This window comes from Cyrtonyx montezumae, unplaced genomic scaffold (assembly GCF_038088225.1).
Source record: "Cyrtonyx montezumae isolate F1298 unplaced genomic scaffold, pur_monq_1.0 scaffold_29, whole genome shotgun sequence".
NCBI classification, from domain to species: Eukaryota; Metazoa; Chordata; class Aves; order Galliformes; family Odontophoridae; genus Cyrtonyx; species Cyrtonyx montezumae.
Window position 1 is genome coordinate 11,225,596 of NW_027072033.1, and position 18,846 is coordinate 11,244,441.

Genomic DNA, 18,846 nt, shown 5'->3' on the forward strand with positions numbered 1-18,846 from the left:
AAAAAAGTATTTTTGTATCATGTCTTGTATGGTTGTATGCTCACTATGTCCCTTGGTAATGGTGCAGTACTCACTACTTTAATCCCCTTCAGTCCCCAGAGAAGAGTGTCATGGCAGACAGCCAGCACTGTAGCCCTTCCTACTCATATGTTCAGCCATGTAAATCTCAAGAGAGTCAACTGGGACAAAGATCATGCTTCCTGTTCTTCCACCTACTCAAGTCCCTACCGCCAACTTTTTGGCTCTTACTTATTACATTTTTTCCCTTGATCCTAAATCCTCAAGAATGCAGTTCAGCACCTATGAAGTCAAACACAGCCTGTTCAGTTAAGATCTGTTCGGTTAATTCTGTCAGAGGAAAGTTCCAGTTGTTTTGTTTGGATGACACACAGGATTTAAAGATCAAGAGAACAAAGCATATTTAGTTCCTGATCCCACTCAAAGAGCAGTCTCACTGTATGCTGCCTGAATAAGGATTTCAAGACCCACACCTCATGCCACTGCCAAAGATTTCAAACTTTCTTAAAAGATCTGGAACCTGGAGAAGAGAAGGCTCAGAAGAGACATAATTGCAGCCTTTCAGTATCTACAGTGGGGCTGTAAGAAAGGACAGACTTCTTCTAAAAGGCCTGATGTTATAAGGCAAGGGGAGATTTCAAACTGTAAGACAGGAGACTGAAGTTAAAGAAAGTAAGAAAAAAAAGATTTTTATGATAAGGATAATGAAGCATTGGCACAGGTTGCCCAGTGACGTGGCAGATGCTCTGTCCTTGGAGAGATTCAAGGTCAGGGTGGTCAAGGCTCTGAGCAGCCTGATCTGTCTGCAGGTGTTCCTGCTGGGCAGTTGGACTAGATGACCTCTAAGGGTCCCTTCTCAAATGATCAAAAGGATCCCAACTCAAATGATTCTATGATTTCATTATCCAATCACCTGACACCCAAATTGGTGCTAAACTGGCCTCCCAAATACAATAAGCATTCTGGAAGAACTCAGCATTATTAGACAATACCTAAGGCAGACAACATGACACAGAAATTTCTGCATGAAAACTTTTGGAGTTCTTTCATGTTCCAAGTTGGGTCTGAAGATCTGAAAGTTAAAAATATACACAGGTCTGGAAGATCTTACACACATAATTGGATAGGAAAGATAAAGGAGCAAGTCTCTTGGGAGCTAATGAAAAGTAATGGAAAGTTAAAGACAAGGAAGTTTGGGTTATTCCCTTAAGTCTCTATCACAAGCAGTGAAATGCAAAAGAAAGAAAAAAATCTCCAAGCAGAAGACCATCATTGTGCCGCAGAAGTATCCAAACTCATGAAAAAATCAGGAAAGATCAGCATGAATTGTTTAATTATGCAATAGGACATAAACTTCTACCATTCATCCCTAGTGTACAGTTAGGAAAAAGACAGTATTACGCAAATTATGAAACATATTGCTATTTAAAATTTTCTTCATTATTTGCTGAAATTAAATGGAAGCTAAAAAGTTCAGATATATTTCTTAATATGATTTGCCTCAGAAAAGGTCACTTGCTGCAACAGAATTTATTTCAGTGGGGATGATCATTGCCTTTAACCTGTAGTACTCTCTGAGCCACGAACCTCTCACCATCAGTTCTCACCATAGAGAGCTGGAGATAAAGCATAGTTTAAGTCTTAAAACATACCTGAAGCAAGAAATCTCTATCTTAAAGCAAGTAATCCAAAATTTCTACCTTCAGATCAGACACCATGCTCAATATTGAGTTTCTAAAGATATATGGAGTAATTTTATCTTATTTCTTTATTTAGAGGTTTCCCATGCAGGCCTCAGGAATGAGCATTTCAAGTCTACAGGCAGGAATAGACCTGATCTGTGGGGCAATACCTACTTGTCGTGAGCTGTAAAAGGAATTGTGACACTTGGATCTGAAACATGATTATACAGTTCTAAATAGGCACTATAAAGATTTTACAATGAGATTCATGAAAGAAGAACGGAAGGAATGGAGTGGATCCTGAATTCAAACTTCATCCAAAATATATCTGTCACACTGAGATCAGCTAGCTGGTATGGGAAAAAGATCTTATACTGATTTTGTTACTGCAAACACCCTTAGAAAAGACATATTTTGCTGTGCCTCAGTTTACTCGGTTGGATCTTTGCCAGATGATACAGAAGACATACTGAAGCCTGCAGTGGTACATCTGAGGACTATGGCCAATTTGTTTTTCTACAATAGCAATCACCAACATACAGTATGTACACTCACACTGCTCTAAAACACACAGCTCCCTGCCAAACACAGTGATGGCTACTCCTAACTGATAAATGATGTGATCTTGGAGGTAGTTTCTCTAACTGAAGGAGAAAGCCCAGAAACCCAGTTTAAATGTGCTCAAAGAGTGGTCTGATGGGAATCTGGGTGGCTGGTGGCTGTTTTGGTGCTGAAGGAATAGTGGATTTCATGCAGGCTGAAAACTCCCTTTACTACGTGCTTGGAACATGGCTAGAAAGCTGGACCCTGGATTTAGATGGTGCCTACAAGTTCTGTCCTAGCACAACAAGCATCCAACACACCTCAGTTTGATGCCAGTGCTTTCTCTATAGATAGAGTAGCTCTGGAATTCACTGACTGGACCTGCAGGGAAACATGCATGCACTCTTTCGATGGCATGTTCTGATCAGGTTATTACTCCATCTCCTTGTTAATGAAGAGACATCCATCGACTACTAATCCAGTTCTCACACAGTGCTTCAAGGACAGATGCAGAAATTGTTAAAACAATATGTCATTTTATGCCCTCTTGTGCTCCTAGGTCGTTCATTTAGCTTGCAGGTATCAAGCACAGCCCTAAGGAGTTTTATTTCCTGGTTTTTTTTCCTCCTGCTCCTGATGGAGTTTTGTAGTCAGTATAGACAATTAGAAATAAATATGGAGTCCAAAACTTGCTCACCCACCTTACCTCCTTCATGACAGAAAGCACTAAGCCCCTCCAGCACTGCCATCTTTCAGAGACTTCGCATTGCTCCCTTCCTTTTCTGTGACCTTTCATTTCTGGAAAGTAAATGCTGCAACCCTGTCTGTGAGAGAATCTGCAATCTCCTAAAAGCTTCTGAACAGATGATGAATTTTGGTACTAAATCCTAGGTTTCACTTGTCCTTAGCACTATAAAAGGCTAAACAGTGTCATTTTCTTTCAAAAAAGTTATTTTTACATTTCTTCAGGATGAGTTTCTGGACACAGCAGCATAGAGTGTGAGCAAGAAAAGAGTTCTCTCTTTTTTTTTTTTTCTGTTGAACTCCTTCCTACAATACAGCCAACACACCTACTGAGATTTGCAGCAGAGATTGAAACACTCCTGGGAGCTCTGTGTCTGGATTTCAGTAGTACACCTCTAGGCTGGGATCTCCATGTTCACCAGCAGCTCCACACTCGGGTACTTGAACCATTACCAGCTCTTGTCCATTTCAGGACTAATACTGTCCTAATGAGTCTATATCCTAGCAGTGATGACATACCCTGCAGTGCCAAAAGCTGAGTTGGGAAAGGGCTGCCAACTGTTAAGCAGGGCTGCAACCAAATCCAAAGAGTGTGTCCATGTGTTTCATGCCTCTGCTACTAATTGGTGCTCCCCAGGGGACTCTCTTGGTCAGAAGAACTGGCCAGCCCAGGTCAACCTGTCCTGTGAAATTTGAAGCTAAGACCATCAAAGGTAGAGGAGTGGGATTTCCTAACTTTGAAAAAAATGAAATAAATAACCAGCCTGCTGAATCATGAAATGCCTTTTACTAGTCTGTCAACTCCTTGATTGCATAAGTGAAACAGAGGATTTTGTTATTTCTTATCATCAAAGTAGACAACATGCACAATCACTGATTTATTTAAACCAATTGTTGTCCTACCATACAAACTGTTTTCCACTCCCTATCTTATGCAAGTCCCTCATGTCTAAGATGTTCTGGGCATGACATTGAGTAGGCAAGAGATGAGCTGACTATTAACACAAGGGGCTAATTTCCCCTATACAAATCCAGTGTTAGTGAACAATGCTATTCTTCCGTTAGCACATCCATATGCAGTAAATAATCTGTATTGCATAACATAGGAGCCAGCTACTGGAGGTATGCCTTGCAGTCAATTTTCTGTAAAGCTTGTGGACCAATAGGTGCCATGCTGGATCTGTCTGGTCTAGTTGGAGAGTGTTTAGTCAGTGTGTTTAGGAACCTGTATTGCTCTCAAATTTTCCATACAAGACTGCAACCAAAAATGGTAAAGCCACTGCATTAGAGTGCAACCTGACACCTATGAGAATATCTCACAGTTTGTCATGTGTCACTTTCCAAGAAGAATACGCTCCAGTGCTTTGCAGCAATTTAAAAATAAATCGTGAAAGAATAATTGAAGTAGACTCCATAGAATTAACACACAATGGAACTGAAAGCCCTTTAATTCACAGTGAGCATTGTCTGATGCTAATTATATTCTTCATTCAAGAGTCTTCAGTCTGGGACAAAGGAATATTATGATACAAATTGTAAAGTATTTAACAGTGATTTCTGATAAGGAAATGTATTCCCCAGACCTTGCATTTACTGCACAGCTCATGTTCAAAAGCCAACTTATTCAGCTCTGGTAAGCAGCAGGAAGGGTAAGGTAGAAAACAGAACCTTTATGTGAACATAGACGTAAAAGTGGTTGTGTCCTGAGGTCTTGCCAAGAGGGTGCCTTCTGTGTGGTGCAGGTTCCTGAGCCTATGTCATCAAGGCCAAATCTGGCCTCTCTTTGATGTAGATCACAGATTCCAGCTGTACAGGAAAGATCGTACATAGTTTGGTCCATTAAATTTAATTAAACTCCTGAAATAGAGAACATGCACTCAATGAGCTTTTTCTAAACAAAATCTGTGTACAGCTCTTGGTAGGAGAGGGAAATCACTACAGAACCAAGAGCAGTTTGTCTTTGCCATGGCCAGCTTGTATGAGACATCAAATGCATTCCACACCTGAGTCAGATGCCTTGTATAGCACAGAAAATAGTAGCCTAATTGCCATGCAAAGAAAGGCAGAGACATAATAACCTCTGGAGCTAGATCAATGGCATATGCAGCTTAGCAGGAAGCTGAGAATCCTAACAGATAGCAAAATATTGGTATTTGATCAGTTTATCAAAATTTCCCTGTGCCCCATGTTTATGCTATATGGTCCTCCAGGCTTGAACTGAGCCTACTTCCCCTTCAATCCTTTTTCTATGAGCTGTTCTCTCCACAGAATCCCTTCAGAGGAAGCCAGTGAATCACACAGTCTCTCATTGGTATTCTCGAGACATATCACATTTAGGCAGGTTTAGATGTTCCAATGGGAGACCTTATCCCATTGATCTGGGCAGTGATACAGACACAGTTAATTAAAAAGCTGTGCTCTGCCCTCCACTTCCTTGCGTCAAGATGAGTGACATGATAGCCTGTTCTTTTAGAGATACATATCCAGGGTGATTTCAGGCATGTCACTTAATGTACCCTGTCTATCCACTTTGGAAGTCCCCTCATGGGTGGGCTGAGATTAGATCTTCTGCCCATAAGTCTAATAGAGTGATACCAGCTGTCCTCTATGATTCTCCCTGACAACAAAGATTTGAGATGCTGAAGTTTTCCCTGAAGTAATGTATATATCCTTGAGTGTTTTTTTCCTGGATGCAGGACAACATCTGGGGGTTTCACCATTCAGACTTCCAATTGCCTTTGTGCTCATATACCACTTCTCTCCCAGCAGCCAGTATACACTAGTCTGTGGCAGCACTGTGGCCAAACCCTAATTTGCGAAGTTCCCTTTCCTGGAGCGCTGATTCTCAGCAAAGTTGCATTTGCAGTGTCAAAATTGGGAACTTGCAACATCCACTTGGAAAATTCTACCAATTTATGATAGAGAAATGATGTTCCATGTGCTTTATTTCCAGGACAGGAAATAGCAATCCACTGGGGACAAAGATGGCACAGCCACACCCTTGGCAGACTGTGCCATGGAGTAACACACAACATGACTGCAATAGTAATTGCAACCTAGTGCAAGACAGTACTATAATTGCTGGTGGCACAGCTCCCTTGGGCAGAATGTCTTTGTTCTTGGTAAGCCACTGTATAAGCAATAAGCAATAATACTACAGTTCTTTAATAATATGAGTAACGACACCACACTACCTGGTTTATAAATTTTCTTAGAGCATAAAGCTACCTTGTTTTTCTGCTCCTGAAATTCCAACAGGCAAATTCTCACAGGACTTCATTCCTGGTAGATAGCAGCTTGATTTCCAGACTAACTTTAGACATTGAGCTTGGATGCTGTAGCAGTGTTGGGAAAGGCTGTACCACTTTCTAGAAGAGTCCCACTGAAAGCAAGACTGAATGTTAGCTAAGGTTTGAGCCATTTAAAGAGAGTAAGCAATGCCACCTACTGGCACGGAAATGGAAGATTTAACTAATTTAGTGGGTGGTGTGATGGAAACAGCTTAACAGAAATGGCTGTCATTGTTCTCCAGAAGGTCTTGCGCAGCTTCATCTTCAGCTGAAGCTGAGATGGAGGTAATCAGAAGCTTTTTTCTTCACAAGTGTTACTTGGCTAAGTTCTTCAGGAAACGCTTAGCAGCTAACTCACTAGCTTTCAGTATTCCTTTTGAAATGAATAGTGATGAAAGCAGCAACTAGACTTAGTGTTGATGAGCAGCCTACATACCTAGGTGGCTCCTGAATATACTCAGAAGTTGAACATTCAGTGATGATGTGAAAATACATCCTTGACTAGCAGCAAGTAAACGGGGCTTTGAGAAAGATAAGTGTCTCATACATCTTCAAGGTCTGAAGGACTAATTTCAGAAAGAGAAGTCATCAATGGCATTTAAGGCAATGCCTCAAATACTGAGTCTTAGTGGACAGGCAACTGGATAATACTGCCCACATAATTACACATGAACGTGGAAATGTATGCAAGTAATAGGCTTTAAACACATAAGGGGAAATAACAAAGGCTGTAAGTATGCTAAGGAAGTCCATAGGACAGGATATTCTTGAGGCAACTGCCACTGTTTGTTTGGGTTCCCCTCTCATTTCTAGAGGTAGAATGCACACTGAGGAAAGTGCTTACACAGAGCACCATTTTCAGTATACTGACTATTTTCCAGCCCTGCTCCCTCAGTTAGTGAGGTTTCTCACCAGCTGTTTCCATAAGATGCAACACAGGATGCTGCTGGGCATGTCTGCAAAGCCTCCACAAGCTTCAGAGAGTACATTGGCTGCCAAGAAACTGTCACCTAACTTCTTAGCAGGGGAAGCAAAATCCTGAAACTAGTGCTGGGGCCCAGCATAAGGGAGGCTAGATGCGTGCCCTGGTGGGGGGAAGGAGGACAACAGAGATGATCATGCCCTGGGGATGGCAGACCCCCTTGGCTGCCTTGTCCTGGCCCTGAGAAAGGGCAGATGTGGACCCTTGAAATCACAGTTATTGCTCTAAGCACTCACCCAGAGCCAGTCCCATGTCCAAGGCTGCACCCAAGAATTGCTTTCTCCATGGCTTGCCTTTCCTGTCCTCTCATGCCCCAGATTTTTGAGTTGCACCAGCAACATACATAGAGTATGTATGTATGCATATGACCAGAATGAATCTTCCTGGAGGAGATGGTGATCACACTTCTGGCACAGGCCAAATAGGACAAAACTGATGGGCTTTTCCAAGCACTGTGAGAGAGAAGAAAGATTGTGGTAGCACAAGTGCAGAAAAGCGCAGGCCCAGCCTCTGGCATTTCAGGATCCTCCAATACAGCCTTCCTCCTCAGCATCTGCTTCTTCTTGTAGTATAGGGCTTATCATGTCATACGTCTCAGCCTTCTCCTGCAGCCCTACCTATGGTTTATAGCAACATGTCTGGGTGAAAGCATGCAGGTACCCAAATTATCTTGAATGCAAGAAAATGAGTGTTGGGCTCAGAAAAGGGTCTTGTTCTATCCTTTTTGCACTCTACCAGGAGATACTGCTCCATATCCTCCTCTCTTTTGGCAATGAGTAACCTTTGTCAGAATAAATATCATCAGAGATAAGACTTTTGTCCCAGTAAACATCATCAGAGATGTGTAGAACATCTGGACTAAGGCAGCAGCCAGCACTCAGGAACTATCACCACCAAATGGGGAATCTCCCTCTAAGTTTCCATACAGTGGGCACTGAGAACCTACAGCCTAAATGTCAGTGCTGGTGAAACACTGATCATGTGTCTTTCAGGTCTTCTCCATCTTTCATATTATCTTTCCTACACATCTTTCCCCCATTCTTATGGCTGGCCAATAGTACAGATAGGAAAAATCAGTGCTGCTGTGTTATTTGTGTTGCATTTGGGACATCCATAAAGAAGCATCAGCCCTGTAGCATCTTGCTAACACCTTCTGGCATCCACATGTAGCAGGAACAGAGACATTAAAAGGAGGGAGTCAGAAGCACACACAACAAAGAAAGGTTTTCACCAGTGGTGAAAAGGTACCATCAGACAGCAAAGCAGAGCAGCAAGCATGTGTGTGTCTGACTGCAGGTGTCACTTCTGAGCCCTGTCCTGCAACAAGAGGGACAAATTAGACCCTGACTTGATGCAAGTTACACACTTTCCTCTACCAGGGCCCTAGCTGAATTGTACCCTGTCTGTCCCCATGTTTTTTATTACCTGTCCCTAGCATGAGGATTCAACACTTCACCCCTGAGCTGTGAAGTGAGAACAGTCCCAAGGAGCAAAAGAAAAGAACAGAACAGTCTTACACAACAGTATATTTACACTGCACTACCACTACAAATCTAATAGGCTGAAGTAGCTGTGCAAGAGGTTCACTTGGAAGCATACAGATAAACTGTTCCTGATGTGCTTCCTGTTCAGCTCTTACTAATACTTTGTGATACCAAATCCTGCCCAAGTTAATAAATTAGGATTACAACTAACCACTGCTTAATTAGCTGAGGCCGAATAGGTCTCTATAGATGTATTTGCCCTCACCCCTGCTACCTATTCTTGGAATAATTAGCTGCAAAAGAGAAAAAAAAATCAGAAACATCTGAAGGAGTACAAGTTACAGCTTTTCTAAGATTATTATATGTTATACTGGCCTCAAAAGACATTAAGGTATGGAATCTATGATAGTTTTGCTTTGACCAGCGCTAAAATTGCACTGAAGCCAATGAAGGTGAAGTTTTTTGCAGGTGAAGCAATGTAATGAACTATTTTCTCTAAGACAGAAAGTGGATTTAGGAAGTGACTTGGAAGAGACTGGTTCATCTTCCTCCTCTGTCATGTATTTCCTGCATGATCTAACACACCAGGACATAACAAAACATGCACCTGACAGCCTGGTTGTTTTAATGCAACTTCAGCTGTATTGGTGGCACATTGTGAACCCTCTGACGAAATACAGATGTACTGTTTCATTTCAGGTGTGTTAGCTGCTTTTGAGGAGATGGATCAAGCAGCTGACTTCCACAATATCTAAAGTCCCCTAAACAAACAGCATCAGATAGAGATTATGAGATAGCAAGGAGTTTGCCTATTGCCACAGTGAGGACTAAGCTAGTGCTATATAGGAAAATCCTCTGAGACCTCCCTGGGCAATAGAGACAGTATTGCATCTGAGAAAGAAACAAGAGCTCTCCCTGGACACGGGAAGAGGGGCAGAGTGACCCTCACTTCTCTGCATATGCTGCAGGCTACCAGGGCTGTTGCTCCATTGAGCTACTGCAGAGCCCTCCCAGCTGACAGCCAGGACCTGGGCAATTCACATGTGCTGCATCTGTCCCGGGGCAGAGAGTGAATCTCATCTGCAATTAAAGACAGCTTCAGGCATTTAAATGGCATCTGCTTCATTAGCACACCATGTGGATGAACACCCAGGACCTTCTCCAGACATGACCTCTGTGTAACTGTCGTACTTGACAGCCTGCCTCCACCAGTGAAGCTTTCCATTATATCTCTGTATTGGGCAGATGCTTATTGGTGACCCACCACCAACCTGCCAAATTCACACCTTCTCCAGAGTCTGTTCCCTGTTACGTCTTGTCTTGTTTTCCATTGTTACACAATGGAAAAACATGGAAAACATGTGGGCTGCCCTGTTTTTGGTGGGGATCTGTTAGGCCAGTAATATATGACAACACAGAGCCACTCTTCCTTCTTTTAGAACCAGCCAAGCATGGGCTCACACTGATTGTTTCACCATGTATTTGCATTGGGTTTGGGAGAAGGTTTTGCTTACAATGCAAGAAACAGCTCTTCCAACTAGGTGCTTGGGTAGAAATCAGGGAACAATTGGTTCAATATGAAATCAGCAGAAGTAATACCACCACCTGTTTTCATAGCCCATGGCACAAAGAAGCTCAGGGAACTCGAAGTCCATCAGGCCTCTCAAACTTAGGAACTCACCCAGAGACCACTGTGAAGTTGAGAAGAAATGCAGGGCTGTGTTCTGGCTGTCAGTACTAGATACTATGAAGCAGTTTCCCCACTGAGTCTCTTGCAGAAAGGCTGGACAAAAGGTATGACCCAACATCAATCCACATGAAGGAAACAAAAGGAGTAATACTGCCACTGAGTGCTCAGTCCTGTGAAGGTGAGTAGGGAGAATACTAGAATGGACTCTTGGTGCCCATTAGGATCAGAGCAGATGCCCAACACTGAGAGAAGAGGAAGATTTAGGAGTAATCAAATAGCCCATGACTTCAGTGTAAAACCACTTCAGTGGGAGAGAAAACACTGGATCCTGAAAGGCTGTTTAATCAAGCAGAAAAAGGTGTAATGAGAACCAGTGTCTACAAATTGAAGTCTGACATTTACCCTGAGGTTAGAAAGGTTTGTAAAATTAAGGTAAAGGTAATGTAAAGTAAGGTAAAATAAGCTAGCCATTTGGTTGGAGGTATTAAGGGTGGTATCATTAGATCCCTTCTGAGAGAGTACAGCCTGTCCTTATCCACTACACTGACATGCACACTACTGGGACAACACAAGGAAGTCCCCAGCTGTAAAGCTAAGTGAGATAATTGCATCTGCAGACACAGCTCCATGGGAGGAGAGAGGCCAGGATGGCCAGTACCAGCAAGCCCTCACTGGGCCATTTCAGCTTGATAGAGGACTTTCCAACTATACTGTGCTAACTCCCAGAGGAAATGAGGAAATTCTTGTTTTTATCTTCGATCTCTCACTCTCTTTTTAAATAAACAAATGAGACAAAAAAAAAAGCTCTGGGAAACAGTGGAATCCTAAGACTTTTTTTTTTTCCTCATATCTCTTACAATGCTGTCCACACTTTCGTCCTTAGGGGACCAAGCCTTCATTCCCAATTCAGCCTTACAGCATGAGAGAAGGACACCTTCAGCTAATTTACACCTAAGTGACCATTTGTCAGAGTAAAGAATTAAGGTCTTAGTGTGCAAAATGGGTCCTGTGGCAGTACTAATAAATACCTGCTTGATGGACTGCCTGCCAGGAGTCTTTCAGGTACCTCATTTCAGCTGCTAGACTTTCTGCTTGCTCACTGCTTAACAAATAAATAGAGATGAATCATGGTATTTAAGATAAAACTCCGACCCAGAATCAAAGCTGTTTAAAATGCACAGTGGTTTGCCTTGCTCCATCCTTCCTTCTGCTCATAAAGAATGCTAAGTCCCAGCTCTCCTGGAGCAGGCACAAGACTTGCATGTTAACCACTTTCCCAAGGATGGCCCTTTCCTCTGCAATCAGCTCCAGCACAAGGCTTCATTCTTCACTGCCCCTGAAACAGGAGCTGTCTGAGAAAGAAAGAATTGAGATGTATTCCTGCACGGCTGATGGGAGGGTGATATTTCACATATGCCTTTCTTAGTTGCTGTGATGCAATGAACAAACTGTTCCTTCTGCTCCTGTGCCTATTGTACTGCTAATCCATGTGAAAGCTCCCACCACTGAATTGTCCCCACTCACATCACCCTCAGGACTACAAGCAGCAACACAGAGAGGTTTTCAGAAGTACTCAGCTTTTCAGTAATAATAAACGTATGTTTAGCTCTCCAAAAATTCACATTTCTATTCAGAAACACAGCTAATAGCTGATTCCTTTATCTAGCTTGAAAATGGATGATGCTTTTCTTGAAACTCTATACGCTTACAACCCACTAATAGCCTGGGAAAGGGCGAGTAACCATAGCAGTGACTATATTGGCCAGAGAGGAACTCCATATAGCAGATCTGTCCTCTCTTGTATCTCAGCAACCCCACCACCACCCTGAAGCAAAACTCAATCAGGCAGGAAGCCTGAAGGAGTGGAGGAGCTATGTATCCAGGAAAGATAGAAGACAAATGATAGGGAGTGGAGCAGCAAAGAGGAATTCCACTTTGGTGTCCAGGGGCAGTTACAGCACTGGGGTGCTATGAGATGTCAGAGCAGCAGGAGCACCCAGGACCTGTGTGTTCTTGGGCTCATGGGTGCACAGAGCCAGAAGTAGGGGTGTTTGGAGAAAAGAATAAGAGGATACATGATTTCTAGAAGCTGGTGGGTTTCAGATAGAGTGCAGCTACAAGAAGGAGCAAGAGGGGCTTTGAGCTTGAAGGCTCTCTCTCTTCACCCTCACCCCACCATACTTTTCCCAAAGTGTCTGAGATAAGCACCAAGGGAGATCAGAAAGTTTGGTGCTGTTTTTGACAGTGGTATGATGGCACATTTTTTTCCAAGTGACGCAAAAACAGATGCTCTAAAATCTTTCCCGTGGGACTTTGCTAGCTTAGATGCGTGGGTGCTGCAGAGTGACGCTCTTTGGAGCACCACTGTGGAAAGCTGGGATGCACTGTGTCAAAGCACAGGGAGGTCAGGCAGCTCATCCAGCACAAGGACAACTAAGAGCCAACAATAATAACCCCACCCAGTGCTTTGCAGAATGTCTCTAGCACTTACCAACAAGGTTCTAGTTCTCAATACCCAAGGAAAATTTTTCATTCAGAAGTTTTTGTTTTAGTTTCGGTAACTCCTTCAGTTTTCAATATCCTCTCTCCTCTTTAGATTTCTTGTAATGCAATATATCCATGGTTAATAATTGCTGTGATAGTGAATTCTTTAAATTATACATAATGGATTCAAAAACAATTAGAGAAGAAGTTGAATATTTCATATTAGACATAAATGTTTTATGATTGCTTGCAGAGTGAAATTAGTAAGGACACTCGTCCAATGCAGTATAACTTATGCTGTGCTTAAGCAGGAAAATTACAGAACTGAACATGCAGAATGGCTGAGGTTGGCAGGGATGTCTGGGTCCATCTGGCCCAACCCTGCTTCAGCAGGAACAGCTAAAGCAGGGAGTCCAGGCCTGTATCCAGGAAGCTTTTGGAGATCTCCAAGGAGACTCCATCACATCTCTGAGCAACCTGTGGCAGTGCTCCATCACCTGCACAGCACAGAAGTGCTGCCTGGTGTTTGTGGGATCCTCCTGTATTCCTGTTTGTGCCCAATGCCTCACATCCTGGCACTGGGCACCACTGAAGAGTGCCTGGCTCCTTCTCTCTGCACCCTCCCTTCAGGTTTTTATACATACTACTAAGATTCTCTCTGAACCTTCTCTTTTTGAGACTGAACAACCCCAGCTGTCTCAGCCTTTCCTCACAGGAGAGGTGCTCCATTTCTTCATCTACTTAACAGCCATCTGTTGAACCCTCTCTAGTAGCTCCACATCTCTCTTGTAGGAACCCCAAAACTCCAAGTGTAAACTACAGTAATATTTAAAAAAATCTGTAATGGTATTTAATATTGGGCAGATGAATGTTTCTGTTAAACAAGGGGTATTCTGCATCTTAATTTGCAACACTAACCTTCTTCCAAGCTCACTGAAAGAGCAGAACTTCTGTTTTTAGCTTTGTAGTTGTGCTTTCCTCTTCTCACCTAGCAGGATGAAAGCTACTGAACAGGGCAGCAACTGATCCTTGCCCTCAATCCAAGCTACTGCTATTTTTGTTTACTGTGCATAGTAACAGTTTAAAGAACAGTAACAATAACAACCATCTGACCTTGGGCAAAAAGATCACAGTGTGCCTGTTACTGTATCTTCCTTTATCTATCTATTCTAACTATTTTGTCTGCTAATGCTTTTGCTCCGCAGCCAGTGCATCCAGACGCTACTGCAAAAGCCCAGTAAACTACTTACCTCTGAATTTATGCTCAGTTTGAGTATAAATCTTTTGAGAGCAAACAGATCAAAGTAACTGTGTGAAGCAATGGGGGACTTACACATTGCTTAGCATAACAGTACTTAGAACTTGGCTGATGACTGCAATACAAGTGACCACAAATAAATATGTACAGTGCAAATAACCAAACTTTAACTGGGACTTTCAGATAAAAGAGGTGAAGATATGCTAGAGGTGTTAGCTGCAATTGCAGTGATCCAGTCAGTTGTGAAGTCTTCTCTGCTGGCAATTCAGAACTAAATCAACAGAGAGCAACAGTCAATATTAAGACCAAGATGGGATTAACTCTATAAAGGAGGTAAAGCTGTCAAAGTACTCGAGACAGCTACAGGATAGAGTGATCCTGGAGTGAAAGACAGGAACCTTGTGTACATGCTCAGGAATTCCTATATGAGCCAATTACTTGGACTTGTGCTTCATGTCTGCCTACAGCACAACAGCATGGGGGGAAGATAAAATACAATGCAATTAGAGCAATCTAAGTACTGATCCCAGGTTGAAAGGGACCCACAAGGATCATCAGATCCAATCCCCGGCTCCACACAGCACCACCCAAAATCCAAACTCTATGTCTCAGAGGTGTCCAAGCACTTCCTGAACTCCAGCACTTGGGGCCTGCTCACTGCCTTGGGCAGCCCATTCCATGCCCACTGCCCTCTGGTGCAGAGCCTTTCCCTGACCCCCAGCTACCCCACCCTGATAGCTCCATGCCGTTCCCTCGGGCCTTGTGTCTGTCACAGGGAGCAGCGCTCACCACTGCCCTCTGCTCCCTGTGAGAGCTGCTGCCACCATGAGGCCTCCCCTCAGCTCCTCTGCTGTGCGCTGACTGCACTCAGGGACCTCAGCTTCCCTTAACACACTGTGCCTTCAGACACTTCCCCATCTTTGTAGCCCTCTTTTGGAAGCACTCTCATAGTTTTTTGACTGAAGTACAAAGGCTGAACAGAATCTACTGAGGCAATATTGTTTGCATTAGTCATTTGGAAAGCCTTATCCATTAAGTGTCGCAGATGAGACAGGCTGCCTAGAGCGATTTTGACCTCTGAATGTAGATATGGCTGTTTTCTTATAAGGCAATCTCTGATTTTTCTGCAAATCTACTATTACAGAAACCTGAAAGATCCAAACTGTCTCTCAGAGAAGACCTCTGAGAATCCCAGATTGGGGCTCCACATATGGTGAGCACATCTTGTTGAGACTGCAACTTGCAACTTGCAAGAGCAAGTACAAAACCCATGGTCCAGTATAGAGAGCCATGGCACCGGAAATGGAGTTTACTGGGAATTATTCACATGGAAAGATGGGAAGAAGGATCAAGGAATGACAAACTTCAGCTAGACAATGCTACAGGAAATACAAGCAGCCAAACAAATGCAATGTTTTCTCACACCCATCACAAAACAATCAGAAAGAAACAATAACCTATGGCAGCCTTTAACCATTCGAAATTGAACAGAACCTAAAGACACCTGTAGAGACTCTTGGTATACCTGCGGAGGAAATGTGGAAAAAAACCTGTTCTGCAACTGGAAGGGACTGAATGGATAAGTGGGGCTGGTCCTTAGGCAAAATTAAGATTCCCAAGCATGCAGTGGCAAACTTGAAAAGCTTACAGCAGAAAGCTGGGTTTGCAGGGTTTCTTCATTCTTTTGTTGTTTAAAGTTTTTGGTTTTTTTTAAACCACTGAGAAGAAAGGCAGATCAGACAAAATTTACAGGGGAAGTTTTCTAGATTTGACACCCCAGCCAATCTGCACTGCATGGCCCACAGAGCTCAGCTCTCAGTTGGTGAAAGCCAAGGACACACCTCTGCCTTTACCATTCAAGCCATCTCTCCTTGACCTTGCCAGAGCAAGGGTCAGTTGCTACACCTTTGGTTTTGGCAGACAGACTTTTTGAAGTCAAACTCCTTGAAGCTTGAATTGAGTCAAGTGGATATTTAAACCCCTCAAATTCACAGAAACAGCCTTGGTGAGTCAGAGGGAAAGGACTGTTCCTTTGATTGATCACATTTGTGTCTCAAAGCCAAGTATGCATTTGAACAAGTTACACCATCTCAGGCGCTCATGAAACATTGTACCAGGCCTTTTGTGTTTTCCAATGAAGGCCTGGCAATCTCTGAAAGCCCTGCAGTCTGCAAATTATGGGGATTAATATTTATTACTGTTGAATGTACATGCCCCTGTCCTGAAGAGCTTGCATTTAAACAGTACAGAAAAAACTGACACATGTACTCAGCCTTCGCCTTTGTCTGCTCCTAGCAAAGCTAGGGTTGAAATCTCTCTGGCTCCCAGGCACACAGCATATCAGGCTTGGGTGGGCTGGAGCTTGTGCTTCCAAATAGCTCTAGACTGGGCACCCTCTGAAATCAAGAGTGGACAAGCTCCAAACTGCATGATTGGTATGTCCCCTGGAGGATGTGTGCATCTCCTAATACTTGGCAAGGAGGCACTGTCAGTCAGACTACACCCTGAGCTAAACATCAGGAGACATCTGGTGAATCACAAGCACAGCAAGAGTTTAGAGGGCTGTAAAATGCCTCTAAGGACTTGTTTGTTCCAGATCTCTTAGAAAGTTCAAGAGGAATTAGCTCAAGATGTGATTCAAATTGCTGTGGGGAATGTGTTCAGATTTTAAAAGAGACTCTTGTGGGCTTCAGCTTGTTGCACTCCAGAAGCCAGAATTAGAGTGCCACAGAGTTTGATGCAGTGCATCCCTTGCGTTTTAAAGCAGTTACCTCTTTTCAGATGTAGCTATCCAGACAAGTCTTTAGTGGTGGCATCATCTGCCACGTGAAGTGTCTTTGAGTTACAGTGGAGCTCCATGATTGTGTTCCTGAAAAGAGAGACTATCCACACAATGCATGCTGTGGCTAGATGATCTTGTAGGTCTTTTCCAATCTTGGTGATTCTGTGATTCTATGATTCATCTTACCTTTCTGACAGTGTGCAAGTAAGTCCTAAAAGAAGTAATAAAAGAATAAACAAAAGGTTAGTGAATATGCAAGTTAGTATAAACCACGGGATCCCACTTTTGTCATTTAGAAGGATATTCTGGGAACAATGCAAAGGACCCCAGTCTACACACAGAATGCTGTGGAAATGCCAAGGTTGTGAAATTCAAGCAGCAGCTGGGATGATGTCAGTGCTTCCTGGGCAGCTGTCTGCGGTATCAGAGCACATGGGCAGAGCAACCAGGGAGGCTGAAGCTGGAGAAGGAGCACATTCTTTCATGTCCGGATGTACCACTGGAAGAAAAGAGTCTCATCCACCTGTAAGAATTTCTTTTTTATTGATGTAGTCCAACGTTTTGGGTCACTCCAGCAGTTCCACTGCACTCAGAGGTTTACCTGCCTACCTGCTGGTGAGGGTTATTTACCATGAGAAGCTGCAGCTCTGGGTTCACTGATCTTCTCAACTCCCAGTGTCCCAACTCCCAGAGGTTCAAGACTCAAACCAGAGCTAATGAGGGACAGTCAGAGAACTAGCAGAAAAGGAATCTGGAGGGAGAAAAAACCAAAAAGCAGTGAACAAAAACAGGGCTTTCTGAGGTTTCACAGTACCAGGTCCCCGTCATCTGCCTACGCGTTGCCCACACACCATTTAATCAGCATGCCAGGGAGTCTGGCTCCCTGCCAACAGGAATGTGGATTCTGACAATTTGTCTAAAGTGCAGTCAGAAATTGCAGCTAAACATAAAGAGCACTTCTTTCTTCATGGATTTTTTTGGTCTTTTTTTTTTTTTTTTCAGAAACAATTACAACCTCTAACTGCCGCCCACACCTCTGTTGCCTGGGAAACGCAGCGTGGGAATGGCAGAGGTAACAGAAATTCGGGTTTTACACCATGGTTGCCATCACTGACTAGATTTGAGGCCCCCACAGAAGAGTCCCAGCAGGATGTTTCAGCCCAGACAGGAAAAAACTGCCACCCCAGGCACAGCCCACTTTAAAAGACTTGCCATAGTGAGCATCAATCTGGGAGAAGCTAGGGGCGCAATAACTGGTGTCTACATTACTCTGGTAATTGCTCCATCCACCTCAGTCTCAGTACTTCATGTTCCAGCACAGTACAGCTCTGGATGGGATGGAGAGCAGCATGTACTGAGAGTTGGGTATTCCATGTGCACTTATCACATCAAGAATGATCTCCAGACTTGTCATCACAGCAATGCCTCATTTTCCACCTTATCCAAACTAGTTCCCAGATGAAAGGGCACACAATTGTACTGGGGGTTGTAACCACCACAGGTTACTAGAGACATACATCCTTGCTAACAGACCCTGGCTGGAATTCACCTGAAAAGAGAAAGTGCTGTTCTTTAACACTAGACATGTGGGCAGAAGGGTGAAACTTGCTCAAGCCAATTGAAAATATTAACCTTCTCAAAGAGGTGATGGAGTGTCTCTACTGAGCACTTCTGAGTTCAGTCAAAGCATGAGGAGGATGGACAGAAGGATGATTTATGGCTGAACAAAGACTGTTCCTTCAGGGAAGAAAACCACACAAACATAAACTCCACTTTTCTTTTTCTTTTTCTTTTTTTTAACAATCTCTGTTTAGTGATAGAGGGGGAAGTTTGCTTTCTGAGAGTTTTTGTTTCCTTGCTTTTCCCAACAAAGCCATTCCACACCTTAG